This window comes from Staurois parvus, unplaced genomic scaffold, assembly GCF_062004578.1.
Source record: "Staurois parvus isolate SC_StPar_1 unplaced genomic scaffold, SC_StPar_1.0 ptg000120l, whole genome shotgun sequence".
In the NCBI taxonomy this organism is placed as follows: Eukaryota; Metazoa; Chordata; class Amphibia; order Anura; family Ranidae; genus Staurois; species Staurois parvus.
In genome coordinates, this window is record NW_028317916.1 from 7,714,052 (window position 1) to 7,726,413 (window position 12,362).

At 40.5% G+C, this 12,362-nt stretch overlaps 1 protein-coding gene across 6 annotated transcripts in view; it reads right to left on the reverse strand.

Moving 5' to 3' along the window:
- The window catches only part of CADPS2 (calcium dependent secretion activator 2), a 694,049-nt gene that overhangs the window by 590,442 nt on the left and 91,245 nt on the right, over window positions 1-12,362 (reverse strand). The window lies entirely within an intron of this gene.

Sequence of the window (12,362 nt, forward strand, 5' to 3'; positions counted from 1 at the left end):
TAGGATGTTGTTCCAGAACTGTGAAGGCTTTTTTAGATGTCGTTTGGCAAACTCTAATCTGGCCTTCCTGTTTTTGAGGCTCACCAATGGTTTACATCTTGTGGTGAACCCTCTGTATTCACTCTGGTGAATTCTTCTCTTGATTGTTGACTTTGACACACATACACCTACCTCCTGGAGAGTGTTCTTGATCTGGCCAACTTTTGTGAAGGGTGTTTTCTTCACCAGGGAAAGAATTCTTCGGTCATCCACCACAGTGCTTTTCCGTGGTCTTCCGGGTCTTTTGGTGTTGCTGAGCTCACCGGTGCGTTCCTCCTTTTTAAGAATGTTCCAAACAGTTGTTTTGGCCACGCCTAATGTTTTTGCTGTCTCTCTGATGGGTTTGTTTTGTTTTTTCAGCCTAATGATGGCTTGCTTCACTGATAGTGACAGCTCTTTGGATCTCATCTTGAGAGTTGACAGCAACAGATTCCAAATGCAAATAGCACACTTGAAATGAACTCTGGACCTTTTATCTGCTCATTGTAATTGGGATAATGAGGGAATAATACACACCTGGCCATGGAACAGCTGAGAAGCCAATTGTCCCATTACTTTTGGTCCCTTAAGTGGGAGGCACATATGCAAACTGTTCTAATTCCTACACCGTTCATCTGATTTGGATGTAAATACCCTCAAATTAAAGCTGACAGTCTGCAGTTAAAGCACATCTTGTTCATTTAATTTCAAATCCATTGTGGTGGTGTATAGAGCCAAAAATGTTAGAATTGTGTCGATGTCCCATTATTTATGAACCTGACTGTTCTTTTAAGCAGAGGCCCTAGAGAATAAAATGATGGGTGTTGCATTTTGTTTTGTCACATGATGTTTACATGGTGGTTTCTCAACTGCAAATTTTTTTAAAAAAAATTAATTTTAGTGAACACAAACTATCAAACAATTTTTGATAAAATGATGATGTTACACCAAGTAAATAGATACCAAACATGTCACGCTTTAAAACTGCACAAGTCTGACATTTTTATTTTTTTTTATTTTACACTGTACCTTTTTTTTTCTCTAATCAACTTTAAACTGAAAAACATCCCTTGTGATAACATGGGCCAAGACAGATCCTCTTTTGGAAGACATCCGAGGTCTGTTAGACTCCATATCTTTCCTCAGCCCTCCTAAGCATCTGATAAAACTGAGATCAGTAAACAACAAACCAATACCAGTTCTAGTTTCTGATGACTAAACTTCTGATCCTTCCATTCTTCTCAGTGTATGCGATAGAACCGGCACCACCTGTAAAAGTGATCAAGGCCACTTGTATCACTTTTATATTGTGTAGAATCGCCAGCTGAACAAAACAGTACTGATATCACAGTTTTAGCTGCAACCATGATCCCAGTGTAACGATCTCAATATGAGGTCATATACAGAATATATCTATGATGGTACTGAGATGGTTAATAACAATGACTTCAAACTAGTATAAAACATGTGTGCACAACTGATGCTATGTATTTTACTGACTGATTACAACTACAGGTGAAACTTGAAAAATTAGAATATCGTGCAAAAGTTCATTTATTTCAGTAATGCAACTTAAAAGGTGAAACTAATATATGAGATAGACTCATTACATGCAACACAAGATAGTTCAAGCCCTGATTTGTCATAATTGGATTGATTATGGCTTACAGCTCATGAAAACCCCAAATCCACAATCTCAGAAAATTAGAATATTGTGAAAAGGTGCAATATTCTAGGCTCAAAGTGTCCCACTCTAATCAGCTAATTAAGCCATAACACCTGCAAAGGGTTCCTGAGCCTTTAAATGGTCTCTCAGTCTGGTTCAGTAGGAATCACAATCATGGGAAAGATTGCTGACCTAACAGTTGTGCAGAAAACCATCATTTACACCCTCCATAAGGAGGGAAAGCCTCAAAAAAGGTAATTGCAAAAGAAGTTGGATGTTCCCAAAGTGCTGTATCAATGCACATTAATAGAAAGTTATGTGGAAGGGAAAAGTGTAGAAGAAAAAGGTGCACAAGCAGCAGGGATGACCGCAGCCTGGAGAGGATTGTCAGGAAAAGGCCATTCAAAAGTGTTGGGGACTTTCACAAGGAGTGGACTGAGGCTGGTGTCAGTACATCAAGAGCCACCACACACAGACGGATCCTGGACATGGGCTTCAAATGTCATATTCCTCTTGTCAAGCCACTCCTGAACAACAAACAACGTCAGAAGCGTCTTACCTGGGCTAAAGAAAAACAGACCTGGTCTGTTGCTCAGTGGTCCAAAGTCCTCTTTTCTGATGAGAGCAACTTTTGCATCTCATTTAGAAACGAAGGACCCAGAGTATGGACGAAGAATGGAGACGCACACACTGCAAGATGCTTGAAGTCCAGTGTGAAGCTTCCACAGTCTGTGTTGATTTGGGGAGCCATGTCATCTGCTGGTGTTGGTCCACTGTGCTTCATTAAGTCCAGGGTCAACGCAGCCATCTACCAGGAGATTTTGGAGCACTTCATGCTTCCTTCTGCAGATGAGCTTTATGGGGATGCTGACTTCATTTTCCAGTAGGACGTGGCACCTGCCCACACTGCCAAAAGCACCAAAACCTGGTTCAATGACCGTGGAATTACTGTGCTTGATTGGCCAGCAAACTCGCCTGACCTGAACCCCCATAGAGAATCAATGGGGCATTGCCAAGAGAAAGATGAGAGACATGAGACGGAACAATGCAGAAGAGCTGAAGGTCGCTATTGAAGCATCCTAGTCTTCCATAACACCACAGCAGTGCCACAGGCCAATAGTTTCCATGCCATGCCGCATTGAGGCAGTAATTGCTGCAAAAGGGGCCCAAACCAAGTACTGAGTACATATGCATGCTTATACTTTTCAGAGGTCCGATATTGTTCTGCATGTAATATTCTAATTTTCTGAGATTGTGGATATGGGGTTTTCATGAGCTGTAAGCCATAATCATCACAATTATGACAAATCACGGCTTGAACTATCTTGCTTTGCATGTAATGAGTCTATCTCATATATTAGTTTCACCTTTTAAGTTGCATTACTGAAATAAATGAACTTTTACACGATATTCTTATTTTTCGAGTTTTACCTGTATTTCCATATACAGTGTGTATGCAAAAACTGTCCCTAGGGTAAGTTAACAGGGTAATTAATTGGGTTTGGGCACAAAGCTGATCTCAAGGGGAAAGATGAAGACTTGTGGTAATTAACTTCAGCTCTTTTATTTTAAATATGACTATAAACACCAATCATTAAGCAGGTTCATTAGTGGATGAACCTTCATTGATTGCAAATAAAAAGTACACTGCATGGCTAGCCATAGACAAGACTCGAAATCAGTCATATTAAAAGAGATGGCTTAGCTGCTTAATACCACAATAGGCTCTTTTAAAGGTTATCCATGACAACGTTTACCAATAAAAGGTCAGTAACTCAGCTGGTGGTCTATTTTTAGAAACAGAACCAATTAAAAATACTGTCGTGTTTTATTCAACTGTTATTTTATATTTTTATTAAGAAACTGTTCCATTTAAAGCCTACAATTCCATTTAGGGCCATCAATGTAAATGAAGAAAAAGGAAAACAGTTGTCATTAATATTGAGTAACAGCTGGACCTCTGCATGATCTTTTAATACACTTTATTATTTACACTTTTTTGCATTTTTTTGCTGGCTGATAACCTTCCTTCAGTCTGCTAATTAAGGGGAGGGGTTATATTGTCACAGGTGCTACAGGTACTATATAAACTTGCTGTAGAGCACACATTTGTGTCTGCCATTTTTTGCTGGCTGATAGCTAAAGAGTGTAAAATTTGAGTGGAGAGTGAAAAAGTTTTACCTTTGACTGCTGGTGATTGTAGTTGTTTAATTTCTTCTTTTGCAGGCCATAGACGGGTCGAAAATCGGCCGATTTTTCGGCCGAAAATAAAATCGGCCGATTTTCGGATCGTTAGTGGGCGATTTGGTCGGCCGTTTTTCGGTATTTTGGCCGTTTTTGTTTTTCGGTAAAGTTGGAAAAAAATCGACCGATTTTGCCGATCGGCCGATTTTCGTGGCAATTAGTGGGCAAATCGGCCGATTTTTTACCGATAAAAAATCTGCGCATGAGCAGTGACCTGCAAGAGGAAGACAAAAAGAAGAAAAAGAAGAGGAAGACGATGAAGAAGAGGATGAAGAGGATGAAGAAGAAGAAGAGGATGAAGAAGAAGAGGATGAGGATGAAGAAGAAGATGATGAGGATGAAGAAGAGGATGAGGAAGAAGAAGAAGAAGAAGAGGAGGATGAGGATGAGGATGAAGAAGAGGATGAGGATGAAGAAGAGGATGAGGATGAAGAAGAAGAGTATGAGGATGAGGAAGAAGAAGAGGATGAGGAAGAAGAAGAGGATGAGGATGAAGAAGAAGAAGATGAAGAAGAGGATGAGGATGAAGAAGAAGAAGATGAAGAAGAGGATGAGGAAGAAGAAGATGAAGAAGAGGATGAGGATGAGGAAGAAGAAGAAGAAGAGGATGAGGATGAAGAAGAGGATGAGGATGAAGAAGAAGAGTATGAGGATGAGGATGAAGAAGAGGATGAGGAAGAAGAAGAGGATGAGGATGAAGAAGAAGAAGATGAAGAAGAGGATGAGGATGAGGAAGAAGAAGACGAAGAAGAGGATGAGGATGAAGAAGAAGAAGAGGATGAGGATGAAGAAGAGGAAGAGGATGAGGATGAGGATGAAGAAGAGGATGAGGATGAGGATGAGGAAGAGGAAGAGGAAGAGGAAGAGGAAGAGGAAGAGGAAGAGGAAGAGGAAGAGGAAGAAGAAGAAGAAGAAGAAGAAGAAGAAGAAGAAGAAGAAGAGGAGGAGGAGGAGGAGGATGAAGAAGAAGAGGATGAGGATGAAGAAGAAGAGTATGAGGATGATGATGAAGAAGAAGAGTATGAGGATGAGGAAGAAGAAGAGGATGAGGATGAGGATGAAGAAGAAGAAGAAGAAGAAGAAGAAGAGGATGAGGATTAGGATGAGGATGAAGAAGAAGAAGAAGAGGATGAGGATGAGGATGAAGAAGAAGAAGAAGAAGAGGATGAGGATGAAGAAGAAGAAGAAGAAGAGGATGAGGATGAGGATGAAGAAGAAGAAGAAGAAGAAGAAGAAGTAGGATGCAAATAAGAAGAATTCCAGTCCAGCATAAAGTGTCTCTGCAGAGAGCTCCGCTATTTCTGACAGTTCTCTGACAGTTCCTTGACATTTACAGCGGTTGAAACATTGTATCTATTTGTTTCTGAATAAAAACATCTGTATCCTAAATGGAAACAAATAGATACATTGTTGCAACTTCTATAAATGTCAAGGAACTGTCAGAGAACTGTCAAAGAAATAGCAGAGCTCTCTGCAGGGACACTTTTTGCCGGCTCTAGACGGGTAGAAAATCGGCCGATTTTTTTTACCATTGATGGTAACGTCGGCCACTTGAACAACCGATTTTTCGTTTTTTAAAAGAAAAATCTGCAGTTTTTCTCCCCATCTATGGCCTGCATTTGGGTCTTAATAAAAGTGTTTACTTTTTTAAATCACTTTTTCAATGGCATTTTTTTCTTCCTTTCCTTGCCTTCCTTCAGTCTGCTAATTAGGAGGAGAGGTTAATTGGTCACAGGTGCTACAGGTACTATATAACATGGTGCAGAGCTCACTCTGAGCTTGCCTGTATTTTGCTTGCTGGCCTTTGACCAAGTGGACATTTGATTAGTGGAGTTAAAAAACCAGAGTGGAAAACAGGAGATTATAACAGGAGTTTACTGACCTGTAAGTGACAACTGATATTTCCTATTAATATTGTAACTGGGATATGAGTGCTAGCAGGGTTGAAGGTTTTGTGCAGTGCACAGTGTGCTGCATATATACAACAATGGAGCAATAGCTACAGGATGGATACCACTGCAACAGATGTGAGCGGGTTGCCCTTCTGGAAATCCACGTTAGAGATCTGGAGGAGCAAGTTGCAACACTGGGCAGAATCGACAACCTTGAAAGGGGTTTTCTGCTCTCTGCGCAGGTAGCTAATGGGATTGATGTGGAGGGCGTAGGGACTAATCAGGATTATCAGCTAGGAAGATGGGTTACTGTAATGAAAGGGAGTGGTAGGGGCTCACAGAAAAGGAAGGCTGGCCCTGGGCTTGTGCACCCAAAGAGATTTGCCAAGTTGGGTGAAGATGTGGGGGTGACAAGCTCAGGGGTGGCAGCCCTGGATGTCACTGATATCCCTAAGAGCCAGGAGGGCAGACTATCTGGGAGGGGTGGTAAGGGTAGTGCAGGAAGGCCTAGACAGCTGGTGGTAGTAGGGGATTCTATAATCAGCAAGGACTGATAGAATAATTTATAAATAAAGTTCAGCGCTAAATAAATAAAGTGAAGTGATAATCAAAATAAGTGCTTATAAATAAATGAATTTATCAACCTGGTCCACCACATGCCAAACCCTGGCACCAGGGAGACAGCAAACCATTTGGTTGAGGCGGTCCTGGTGACAAATTATTCTATCAAATAATATAAAAACAAGGATATATCCAAGCTGACTGCCAAAGATAAAGCAGCTGACACAATCAGGTAGTATAAGACACAATGTAGATTTTATATATATATAAGTGCAGTGCTAAATAAACAAAGTGAAGTGATAATCAAAATAAGTACTTATAAATAAATGTCTATGTAAATCAAATATTGAAAAAATCCATGGAAATAATGTTCAATTTCTGGCCTTCAGTAAGATGGAGGTTTGCAATATCCGGTTTCTGACCGCCATCGAGTAATGACCTTTTCCAAGATGGCAGTTTTGATACTTCCATTTTTTTTCCAAGATGGACACCAGTGCACTTCCAGTTTCGAATGTAATTGAGTATAGGAGGGCGGGGACCAGATTCTTTATAAATATGGATGATGCTAGCACTCTAACACCCCTTGAGAACGTCCTATTAGACGAAACACGTTGGGAGGAGTTACAGTGCTCACGTCACGCCGCTGCGCTATCCCAGGTCGGCAGCGACCATATATGTAAGCTGGCTTCTGTTTCTTTGTACTATTGGGTATACACATACTTTTATCATTAAAATACTACACTATGGGAAGTATCTTTTGCTCTTCGCAAGCTTTATTTCACCAGAATCAAGACAAGGAGGATGCGGTCCATTTATTGATTGTTATAACGAGATACACACGTCCCTACCGGGCTATATTGGCGTTTGTGCTGCTATAGCGGCAGCAACTAACTCTGGTGAGTTTGCAATTCATTTGGGGATGGTGGTGGTTATTTACTATTGGATGATATTGTCTACAATCAAGCATACTCCCTTAAGGCGGTGGATGGGCACTGATTGAACATTATTTCCATGGATTTTTTCAATATTTGATTTATATAGACATTTATTTATAAGAGGGAAGGATTTGGGTTTCTAGAGCACTGGGCTGACTTTTCATTGGAGTGCAACCTATATGCTAGAGATGGTTTGCACCTAAATGGAAGTGGGTCTGCTTTGCTGGGGGAGAGATTTATGAGAAGGCTGGAGAAGTATTTAAACTAGGATTGAAGGAGGAGGGAGAATTAGATTATAACATGTAGACAGATCAGACAGGGGTCAGTACTTATTGGTGGGAGGAATGTGGAAAGATAGGGGGGAGGGCTATGGCAGATGATAAGAAGGTTCCCATGTTACAAACAACCAGTGGAATTGGTACCATTTGTATGAAAATAAAAAATATGCAAAATACGTGTACACAAGGTGTCAATGGATTAAAGTGTTTGTTCCCCAATGCCAGAAGTCTGCCAAGCAAAATAGGTGAGTTGGAAGCTTTGCTGCATAAAGAGAATTATGATTTAATTGGTATTGCTGAATCTTGGCTTCATTCTTCACATTACTGATGCATTAATATTCCTGGCTATGTTCTCTTTCAGAGAGACAGGATAAATAGGAAATCTGGTGGTGTATGTCTCTATATGAGAAGTGATCTCAGAGCGAGTGTGAAAGAGGACCTAGTTGATGGAGAGTGTGATGAGGCTGAAGCATTATAGGTGGAACTGCACATGGGGGTGCGTACTACAAAAGGTAACCATTGGAGTTTGTTATAGGCCTCCCAGTGTTAATGAGAAGGTGGAGACTCAGCTTCTTGAACAGACTGAAAGGGCTGCAAGGGCTGGGACAGTGATAATAATGGGGGATTTTAACTACCCGGAAATTGACTGGAGTAATGGCACTGCAGGAATAGTTAAAGAACAAAAACTTCTAAACCTACTACAGGACAATTTTATGGTACAGTTCATAGAGGCCCCTACTAGGAATGATGCTCTGCTGGACCTGGTAATCTCAAACCATGCAGAGCTTATCACGAATGCCCATATAAAAAGAACATCTGGGTAGCAGTGACCCATAACATGATTTAATTTATTGTTAGCTGTAAACAGCAAGCACAAAGGGGAAAAATAAAAATGCTCAATTTTAAGAGAGCTAATTTTCCAAGGCTGAGAGCTGCTCTCCAAGACTTAGACTGGGAGGGAATATTGGCATCAATGAACATAACACAGAAATTGGTGTTCTTCAAAAAGACTATGTGAACACACTGCAAAATATACAGTTGTGTTCAAAATAATAGCAGTCAGACATCACTAATCTGATCAATCACTGTTTTTGGTAGAAATTATATTTCTACATGGCAAATAATTGACTAGCAGGTATAGTAGAGTAATAGAAATCCAACAGACCCAACAGTCATCACATGCATGCTGCTGATTCTGTGTAATTGAATCACTAATTGAAAGGGTCATGTTCAAAATAATAGCAGTATGGAGTTCTATTAGTGAGGTAATTCCTTCTTTGAAAAACAGGTGGCAATTATTGCCCCTATTTAAGGAAGGCAGCAAATGTTGTACATGCTGGTTACAGTGCATTTTTATCTGAAATTCTGAGGAAAATGGGTCGTTCCAGACATTGTTCAGAAGAACAGCGTACCTTGATTAAAAAGTTGATTGGAGAGGGGAAAACATATAAAGAAGTGCAAAAAATGATAGGCTGCTCAGCTAAAATACTGCAAACAAGTGGTGCAGCACTTAAATAACAAATAGATAGATGGCACAATGTAAATAATGGATAATGATCATAACAAGTGACACTGTGTGCTCAAAACCAGGTCATAACAGACCTAATGAGTGTCTATCGTAATGTCAACCCAATCCCATTAAGGGATCAAAGTATACGTGCCCCTCAGTCCCTACAGATGGGACTCAACCTGTATAAACGTGAATCCCTGTAGAGGGATAAGTGCTCATTAAATACACACACGTATATCACAGTCCAGTGAAAAAACAGTGTGGACACAGTTGGGGGTGGTTCAATCTTCTGGATCATGCAAGGGCAATTGTGACCCACCAATAGGTGCTCCTCAAACACAGTGGCCTCTCACCTCTACTGAGCAACCCCACGGGGCCACAGAGCCTTATGGATCTCTCCTTGATCCTTCTAGTATAGATACTCCTGGTAGTCTAATGTCTGGGCTGGACCAGACCTTTACACAGATACTGTCTTCACTGGGAACCCCTCCAGGATAGTGGGCGGACAGGCAGGCACATCAATATTCAGATAAAGCTCAAATCAGCAGGCCCATAAAATAAAAACATAAACCTCCATAGGTAAAACTGTATTTTTAATAGGAACAAAATAGAAGCAATTGCACTCACATTTCAGTAGATGTCAAAAAGACATTACCCATATATGGGTGTATTGGAATAGAATGCAGGGTATTCAAAAATGGCACCCCAAGTGCGTCACACTGGAAGTCACGTCACCACGCTGTACCGTCGACGTGTTGCGTCACGTTAACACATGACTTCTTCAAGGCTTCTTCAGGCAGTCCTGAAGAAGTCACGTGTTAAGGTGACGCAACGTGTCGAAAAACTTGAAAACGAACGACAAATTGCAAAAGATAGCAGGACCAACCCCCAAAAATTCTTCAAATATATTAATAGTAAAAAGGTCTGGTCCGAGCATGTAGGCCCTTTACAAAATAATCTAGAGTGGGTGACTGGGGACAAAGAGAAGGCAAATTTATTAAATACCTTCTTCACCACTGTGTATACAAAGGAGCATGGGGTTAGCTCTTGTCCATAATGGGCATGGTATTGACACAGCTCCAGATGATCCACATCGGCTCACAATTGATGTGATCCAAAAATATTTAGACAGAATAAAAGGTGAATAAAGCACCTGGACCGGATGGCATACACCCACTGGTCCTAAAGAATTAACTGATGTAATTTCAAAGCTATTGTTTCTAATTTTTAGTGACTATTTAATGACTGGCATAGAACCACTGGTTTGGCGTAAGGCCAATGTGATGCTAATATTTAAAAAGGGGTCACAATTTTTACCAAATAATTATAGAGTTAGTTAAACTTATATAGCTGGGAAAATACTGGAGAGTTTAATAAAAGACCCCAAAGAGGAGTTCTTGCTGGAAAAAAATATTTTAAGCAACAGGACAGCATGGATTCATGAACGATAGAAGTTGTCAAACAAATCTGATTTCTTTTTATGAGGAGGTGAGCAAAACCTTGGACAGAGGGGTGGTGGTGGACGTGGTATATTTGGATTTTGCAAAAGAGTTTGACACAGTTCCCCACACACGGTTAATGTGTAAGATAAAATCTACAGGCTTGGAAAAATCTGTATGTAAATAGATAGAAAACTGGCTAAAAGATCGTATTCAGAGAATAGTGATTAATGATTCATACTCTGAATGGTTTAGGATTGTCAGTGGTGTACCCCAAGGTTCAGTGTTGGGACCCTTACATTTTAATATATTTATAACTGATATAGGGTCTGGGATTAAAAATACCATTTCAGACTTTGCAGGTGAAACCAAGCTGTGTAGTGGAATAACGTCCTTACAGGATGTCTCCAATTTACAAGCTGACCTCAGTGCACTGTTTAACCACTTCAAGTCCAGAGACTTTAACTCCCTTCCAGTCCAGGCCAATTTTCAGCTTTCAGGGAATATCCGATTGCCTCTTGGGGAATCAGAAAGGATTTTCCCTGCAGGAGCAAATTGAATCATGCTTTGCTGGGTTTTTTGCCTTCCTCTGGATCAACTGTGGGTGTAGGATTATAACTTTTTTTTTTTTTATGGTTGAACTGAAAGGACTTCTGTCTTTTTTCAGCCAGACTAACTATGCAACTTCCCCCTTGGTATATAGTTGAGAGGAAACATTCATGGCCAAAAATATTTTTCTGGATTTTTTTGATTACTGGCTATGATACATAAAAGGCAAGTTTATTTAGAATACAGTGCAAGCAACATTTAAGATGGCCATATTGTTAAACTAAACTACAGTGCTAAAATCTTCTAAACTAAGCTTGCTGCTGGAAAGCCGACATAGCAAGATGCCAGGCCATTATTTTATAATTTACATCATACAAAGTGTATGTCAAGAAAAAAAATTGTATGAAAAAATTTGTCAATGCGCCTGTAATACATGCAAACGTCTCATGTTTATTCATTTAAAAATGCTTCAAGTACAATGCTCCCAAAACATATACTGTGTATATAAATGGCTTCAGAGAGATGTAGCACATGCGTACATCTGTAGGAAGTGCCTTCCCAGCAGTTACCGCTGCAAGAATTAAGAAGCCTAATGATGATATCACAGGGAGTAAAAAACGTTTTCTCACTGCAAGAACAAGGTTAAAGAAAAAAATGGATTTTTTGTTACTCACCGTAAAATCCATTTCTTCTACGTTTATTAATGGATACAGCTTTATACATAACCAAATAGGGATGTCCCAAAGCAGTGCCACAGGAGGGGTAGGAAAACCAACAAATAGAGAAAAACCCCAGGGCAACTTGCCAACAATCTTGACCACCTCGAAGGGGCGCCCAGGAGTCCTAAACAGCCACTTGCAAATTAAGTAGCCAAAACTATCAGAGGATGCCCAACAGATCAACTATGTCAGAAATGAGAGCATAGAAACCCATATGACCACAATGTAAACCTGAGACATAATACGAACATCAGAACACCCAGGAGGCGCTAACCACCCTGGCGGAGTATGCTGTCATGGGGAAGGGAGGATTCTGCCCCTAATGGTGTGCACCTGCACAAGTGTCAGCCAATCCAGCAGAAAAAAAGTGGCAGAGGAGGCCTCCATGCCAGTTCTTGGGCCGGCCGTGCCTACACAGAATCAGACCTCCGGAATGCAGCCATCAGAAAAGTACACACGATCACGCAAACCAAGCCATGAATGTATAGCCACTTCCTCTAGGTACGACCATCAAGGACCAATGGAGGAAAGGGTATTGTTCACATTCGAGT